Raw genomic sequence first — 8,142 nt, 5'->3', positions numbered from 1 at the left:
TTTTTTACCCTTTTATTTTGTTTCAGATAAAGAAAAACCCACACAAGCACACATGTCCACCTGGAGGGGGAGGGGGGAAGGCCAAAACCAAGCTAGCAAAAACTAGGTGGGTGGCAAATGCTATATTGGATTGGCTGAGAGAAGAACCTGGACTTGGTCCAACAGCACTCCATGGGAAGCTTTTTGAGAAGTACAAGATAGAAATTCCTTACATGAGAATTTTCAATGCTAAGGAAAGGGCTCTTGACAGAATTAATGGTCAATGGAATGACAGTTTTCAGCTGCTTTACACTTTCAAAGCTGAAGTGGAGATGGCAAGTCCAGGGAGTGTTGTAGAGATTGACAAGCATACAGTTCCATTCAAAATAAATGGGAAGTCATTTCAGAAGGAGTGCTTCAGAAGGGCTTTTGTTTGTTTCAAGGCTTGCTGGCAGGGGTTTCTAGATGGTTGCAGGCCCTATTTGGCTGTAGATGCTACACATTTGACTGGAAGATGGAGAGGACAGCTAGTAGCAGCTTCTGCAGTTGATGGACACAACTGGCTATTCCCAGTTGCATTTGGTGTGGTGGAGGCAGAGTCTGAGGAAAGTTGGGTCTGGTTTCTGCAGCAGTTGCGCAACATTATAGGCACACCCCCAGGTTTAGCTATACACACAGATGCTTGCAAGGGTTTAGAGAGTGCAGTGGAAATTTTATTCCCTGGAGTGGAGCATAGGGAATGTATGCGACACCTAGCGCATAATTTCAAAAAGAAGTTCAAAGGTAAAGTTTATGATGAGAACTTATTGCCAGCATCATACACATGCAGCAAAAGGAAGCATGAACACCATTTGAGAGTGTTGTATGCTCAAAATCCTCTTGTGAAGGAGTACATGGATGCACATCATGGTAAGGTGTGGTCAAGAAGCCAATTCAACGAAATCTGCAAAGTAGATTATGTGACCAGTAACCTTGCAGAATGCTTCAATTCAAAGTTCAAGTCAGTGAAAGGGCTCTTGTTGTGGCAAGCATTTGACAAGATGAGGCAAATGATCATGATAAAGATGGCTCTTCGCAAAAGAATTGCAGAAACACAATATGTTGGTCATCAAATGCTCCCATCACTGATTAAGGCATTGCACTTGAAGGCAAGAGGACTGAAGATGAAATGTATTCGATCTGGTACATATGAGGGAGAGGTTACATATACTGACACTAAAAATAGGGTATGGAGGTATCCTGTAAACCTAAGTACTAGAGAATGTACTTGTAGGCAATGGCAGATCCGTGGGAAGCCATGCATACATGCCCTACATCTGATGACCGTTATCGGGGGTGCAGATGGTGAAGTTGATCAATATTGCTCTGAGTATTTCTCTGTTGCCAAATTTATGTCTGCTTATGCTGACAATGTGCCTGCACTATTGGGGAAAGATCAATGGAACATAGTAGATCCAGGGTTCAAACTCCACGCTCCTGTCATTACTAGACCACCAGGAAGACCAAGGAACCAGAGGATTAGAGCAGGTGAGGAGGGTCGTCTACCAAAGAAGTGTGCTTGCAAAAAATGTGGAGTTCTGGGGCATATTGCTAGGCTTTGTACCAATGCAGTGGATGCATCATTTGGAGAGGAGGAAAGATGGACAGCAGCCAATGCTGAGGAGAATGCAGCAGCAATGGAGACTGAAGATGCAGTGGAGAATGCAGCAGCAATTGAAGCAGTGGAGAATGCAGCAGCAAATGAAGCATCTTGGTATGTGTTTGCACCCTTTGTAGAATGCAGCTACCCTTTTGTTTGCATTTGTTGTCTTTTTTGCCTATGGCTTATAATTTTATTTACCAGCTCTAGGGAGAAAAGTCCAAGAGATGAAGAAGCAGAAGATTTTGAAACCATGGCCTTTGATGGTTTTGAAGCTATAAGAGAGGAAGAGGAGGGGGTAATTTTTCCAATTGTGCCTTTAAAGATTATTGAACCCATAGATGACCGTCAAATGGTCGTCAAGTGCTCAGCGAGTGGAACTACTCCATCAACACCTCCACGGGGAAAACCCCAAGTAAAGCCCAAGATCAAAAGGAACAAGAGTCTGAAAGAAAAGAGCATCTCAACTAGGGAAACCAGGAGCAAGACGGTGAAGCCAGCTGCAAACACAAGGAGCAAGTCGAAAATTTGAATTAAGTTGTTGGGAAATGTTTGTGTTGTCAATTTGAGGGCGAGTCAATCGCTTAAAACTTGGTAGATTTGTATTAAGATGTTGGCATCTTAAAACTTGGTATATTTGAGCTACTGTGAAAACTTATCAGTTGTAATAAGGGATCCCTTGTAATAATGTTGCTTCTACTTTGGTTTCTTATTTGTGTCAGAATTCAAATTTCCATCAAAATTTGAATTTAAATCAATATTTTAATTTGGGCCAAAATTTGGATTCGAGCCAAAGTTGAAGTTGAACATTGGAGGTTCATTTCTCTGTGTGGTGTATTTGATCGAGCATTTGAAGCCCAATATTCGTAGGTGAACAGTCCGAATGAGAAATGTGCTAGAAACAAGCTCGAAAGCTAGGGTAAACAGCCCTATTTGAAATCAAGTTTTTTTTACCTTGGCTAAATGAGGCATATATATTTTTATGAACACTTGTTCCATATATATATGGTAAAAACGAAGTCTCACTATTTATTGATTAATATTCATATTACTACATTTTTTTTGAAAAAATACGCTTTTAATTCAAAACCGTGAAATAACACGTTTTAGATATGAAAATGAAAAAGTAAGTTTAGATCCTTCTTATTCACTCGAAAATGAAGCTATGGAGATTTTTTCTGATTTTTTTGATTTTTTTTCAAACCCTAAACCCTCTCTCCCTATTATACGAACTCTGAACATGTTCATAGGTGATAGCTCATTTGTGTGAAGCCTTTTTTCATGAAAATGACCTACACCAAGTTTATATTTTTTTCTCATAACCTTGTCACATATGACGGCTATGTGCACAAGAATTACAACATTTTGAGTTTTTTTTGAATTTTTTAAAAACATTTGAACTTGATTTTGACAGATCACTTCAAAAAATGATTTTTCAAAAAAATGCCCCTATACCGAGTTTATATATTTTTTATGGTAACTAGGTCTCATAAACGGACGAACTACGTTTGTTTTATATTTTGCGATTTTTTCTAATTTAGTCATGACCATTTCAAATCTGGTCAAACCCTAATAACCCCGTTGACTCGCTCATAACCCCGCAGGAATGCTCCAAACCCTAGCGTCGAATGTCCGTCCTCGGATCCTACCAAGCGCCAAACACCACCCGTCAGATGTGGGCAGGCATGCGCGATCCGCGTGATGCATCCTGATTGGCTACTGCACTGTCCTTCTCGGGTTTTTACGATCTGCCCCACTTTACATATGAAATTGTATTTTTCGCACATGACCACCACATGTCAGTGTTAAGAGTTGGTTCAAATATTCAAACTACAAAATACAATGTGGCAAATCGTCAATATAGCTTCCCCTTCTCCTCTTCTCCATCTGACAGACAAAGGCATCGAGCAGATAGGGCAATTCCTCTGTTTCTTTCCCCATCTTCTCGTTCTTCTTCCTCTCGAGCAATTCCTCTGTTTCTTTCCCCATCTTCTCGTTCTTCTTCCTCTCGAGCAATTCCTCTGTTTCTTCCTCTCGGGCGATATGTCGACCTCCTCGTCAGCCCCCCGTTCCACGTGGCCGGTGTATGGTCCAGTGCCGATGACTCGATGCACTGACTGCCCACGGACTGCGCCACTGAAGCGGTTTACTTTGAAGGAGGAGAAGAATGGGAACTTTGGGCGCGAGTTCGTCAAATGCGAGAGCAAGCCGGAGGGGCAGGTTAGATCTGAGTTTTCCTCGCATCCTTTATCTCTAATTTCTCAAAAAATCTATCACATTTCATTTTCAGATCGTGAAGAAATGCCACCATTTCGAGTGGATGGATGATTACATCCAGAGGCTTCAAGGGTTGGGCTTGCTGGATTCGAGGGGGAATGCAATCCGCGAGTTCAATCTGCCCCATGACAGTGCCGCTCCGGCAGCAGCAGCGCGTCCGGAATACCCGACGGTGGTAGATGTCGAACTGAAGACGGAATTGAAGAAGATGAACAAGAACTTCAAGCAGCTGATTGAGTTGAAGAAGCAATCCAATCTGATAGCTTTAGGAATACTTGCTCTAGGAATTTTTTACTTGATGGCCATCTCTCGTTAGAGATGTTTGTCTACTGTTGTTGCCACTGTTTAGCAATCCAAGTCTGTTTATCTCAAATGCAACTCTATTTAGTGCAACTGTCGATCTCTGAATGTATGCAGTTTACTGTTAAGTTTCGACACTTTCAATTTCGGCAGAAGACAAGTACCAGTTCAGTGATAGGATTATTTTGTTAGCAAATAACCTTGAGTGTTGGATCATACCCTAGCTCGTCAGATGACAGTAAGCAGTACTTGAGCAGCACAAGGGATATACATCAAGTTCTTCTCTTCTCTCTCGCACTTGCCAAACTTTTGTCCTCGAGTTCGTCAGTTCTGCTAGAAACCTAGTTCGCGGGCCCAAAGAGAATCAAGCTGCAATAGGCCCACAAAGGATAAATGAGGCCCAGAAACAAGCGATGTTTCTTTTTTTTGTTTAGGAACGATTGCTTTGTCCTTTTTTGTTTCTGATTGCTTTTTTCATTAATTTGATTGCCCAATCTCTTCTATCTCATTGAGGATTTTTTTTTGCTTTCCTTTATGGGTCCCTTCATTTTTTAGAATCAAAGTATTTGCAAACCGCAGTATTATTATGCCTAGAGAACCAATACTTCATGATTGGAAAAAGAGGTCCAACCCCCTTTTTTATATACTTCAAACATAGTGTAGTTTTCTACATATTAAAGTATATAAAACTACACTTTTGACTAAAGCCAAACATCTCAAAGTATTTGATACTTCAATATTTCTGAAAACCAAAGTATTCTTGGAATACCTAAAAAATACAGAGCTCTCAAACCAAAGCCGTGTACAAATGTACAATATGTTCTTATTTTTAGAAGGCATCTATGAACACATCATTTTTAGTTAGTTTGGTTAATTTTCCCCACGCCAATTAGCCGTGTCTAAACTTGGGACAAACAAAATACAAAGGGAAATACAAACATAACAAAGCATTAATATAACACACATAAATTAACTTAGATAGTAGGGTTGCTAGGGCAACAAACATAACAAAACATTAATATAACACACATAAATAGATAGGGTTCCCAAGTTCTTACATAGCTAGGTCGGGCAACACGCACACCAAACTCACACTCACACTACATAGTAGATAGGGATAGGGTAGCTAGGGCAACACGCACACCGCCGGCTTCACCGTCTTCTTCGCCGTCGGCTTCAGTACTCCTCCTCCTCAAGGCCGTTGTCGCCGACGTAGTACGGGAGGCTGTGCATGCGGTTGCGAGCGGGGAAGACGCTCTCGAAGTCCGTGAAGATGTTATGGGTGGTGAATGCGATGAACTCGCACCCACACCAATACACCTTGCCGAGCAGGTAGTAGGCATCGAACCTGTTGGTGAAGTGGACGACGAGCCCTACCACTGGAGCGTTGGCGTGGGGACGCTGCTCCACGAGGTTGAACATGGGCGGCGAGCCCGGCGGGAGGTGGTGGAAGCCCGCACGGAGGAACCCCCGTGCAAGCTCAGTGCTACCCCTCCAGCGTGAGATCGCCCACACGCGGAGCGATGCCTCGACGACGACGTTGGCGGGGTACCGCCGTTCCGGCACGGTGGGCGGCGCTTGGAACGTCGGCCCGGTGTACTGCATCTTGAAACGCTTCGCTGAGTGGAACGGCTTTGGCTTTTGGGGGAAGAAGAGAAGTGGGAGGCGCAGATGGATCTGTAGAAGAAGAGGCAATGGAGGGCAGTTTAAATAGCCAGGAGAGACGAAGTGGGTACACGCGCAAACGACGTAGATCGTGACTCAGTGCGTGCGTGAACCGATGCGATCATAAATGTGTGAACGTGAATCCATGCGAACGTGATTTGTGTGCTCTGCGTTGGCGGCTGCCTGCCTCCCCCTTCTGCGTGCTCTGCGTTGGCGGCTGCTTGCCTTCCCCTTCCGCGTGCTCTGCGTTGGCGGCTGCCTGCCTCCCACAACTGAATCGAGCGGCACTCGTGCGGCGTGAACCGATGCCTCGACATAGACGCGAGCGTGCGTGCAGCCTGCCCCTTCTGCCCCGGCACGTATGCCTGCGACGCGTGAAACGACGCTGCGGAGCGACTAAATCCACCGGCAACCGGGCGGCAAGGATCGATGCGTGCGTCTCGGCGTGCATGCATGCGTTTAGGTCTAGGTCACTAGATGCATGCGTGGCGGTGTTCGCATGCATAGCAGGCTAAATCGATGCCAAAGCCGGGCATGCATAGCAAGCTGCTTCCATCGATAGAAGACTTTTTTAATTTATTCCCAACAAACTAACGGGCCCGTCCTATGAACACAAACACGGCCCAACCAGCGAAGCCACAACCACAGTCAACAGAGTCCAACGTGGCCCCACAAGTCAGTTAACGGCCAAGACGGCAAACGTCTGTTATGAACATTTGTGAGAGTTTCAGCTAAGGGAGTGGGGAAAAGTGAGCAAAAGTTTGAAGCGTGGGGAAAACTGAGCACAACTAAGGAATTGGGGGCACAGATGGAATAAGCCCTAATATTAATCAATGCCACCGTTTGAGAAATGCTACTGTCTTGCTTTCTTTCCCATTTATATAAGGTAGATGCTTCTTTTTGTTGGCTTCTGTGTCATCCACCGTTATTAACCACTAATTGTTTCCTTTGCACCTCTGTGTAAACAAGGTTATCTACTTCACCTCGTTGCCATTGTGACCTTTTGTTGCACTGTCGGAGGAAATGGCCACGGGTAGCCTAACCGACTACCCCTGGCTCTTCGGAAAATTTATCAGGCCTTTGGGCCTTCAAGCACTCCAACCATTTGGGCCGCCTTCCCTGGCCGGCTATCACTAAAGCCGACTCCCGGAAGGCGACCCAGCCTCACCGACTCCTCCCCAGGACGACTACGGGGTGGCCGACTCCAAGCAGCCGGCCAAGAAGGACGCCGACTCCTAGGAGCCGGCCAAGACCACAACCACTCCTACATAACGGCGACCTGACGGGGTGTGGCCACAGTGCGGCCCACGACCCCCGAAGCCCGAGGCGGGCATGGCTACAGGAGGCCGTACGGGAGGGACGTCTCCCGTGCGGCTCGGCACTGTAGCCACGTTAGCCTCGACGTCATCCGCGACCCACTCCTGTACGGCCTGAGGACTGCGGGCCCCTTCAGCCAGAGAGAGGCGCGAGGGGGGCCCGGCCTTTCCTAGTCGGCCAAGAGTATAGCCGGCCTCCAGAAGCCGGCTACTCCCTTCCTCGAAGCAGGAGCCCCATTAAGGAGACAAGACGAGGTGAGGCTACAGTGATAGCCCCCGAGGCGGCCCACTGTAGCCATGCTCACCTCGACAAAGCCCTCATCATCAGAGGCGCGGCTACAGTAAGCAGCCGCCGACAAGACCCTAGGCGGTGGGACCGGCCTGTCGACCAAGTAGCCGGCAGCCGGCGGGACCCAGCAGCCGGCGGAGAAGCCGGCGAGCGTAGACACTGACGGCTGGGACCAGTTCCCAGTCGGATTACCGTTGTACCCCCGGGGGGTAGGCCTATATAAACCCCCCGGAGCACCCATGCAAAGGGTTGGCTTCTAGGTTGGCCTCTGAGCATAGTTGGCTTCTAGGTTAACACCCACGCATAGCACACACACCATAGATAGAGAGAAGCAAGAGCTAGCCTTGTTCTTCTTCTCCCTTGACCTCAACAGCTCTAGGAGCGATTGTAGCTACCCTCTATCGATCTAGTGATCATGCGGAGACCCCGCAGAGCAGGACTAGGGGTGTTATCTCCTCGGAGAGCCCCGAACCTGGGTAAGATTCGCCGGCGTGCATGTCTTCGCCTCATCCCGTTTCCAGGCACCGGCGACGTTTTATTGGCTCCCACAATGATAAGCCATCCCTTGGCATATGTCGCACCAACCACCCGACATTTGGCGCCCACCGTGGGGCCAGGTGCACCGTCGTCCGGAGACCTGTTCTGGACGGGAACCCTCTTCCTTCCCCGCGAGCGCA

This window comes from Triticum aestivum, chromosome 2D (assembly GCF_018294505.1).
Source record: "Triticum aestivum cultivar Chinese Spring chromosome 2D, IWGSC CS RefSeq v2.1, whole genome shotgun sequence".
Lineage (NCBI taxonomy): Eukaryota > Viridiplantae > Streptophyta > Magnoliopsida > Poales > Poaceae > Triticum > Triticum aestivum.
The sequence above is the reverse complement of the archived record's forward strand: the minus strand, read 5'-3'. Positions refer to the sequence as shown.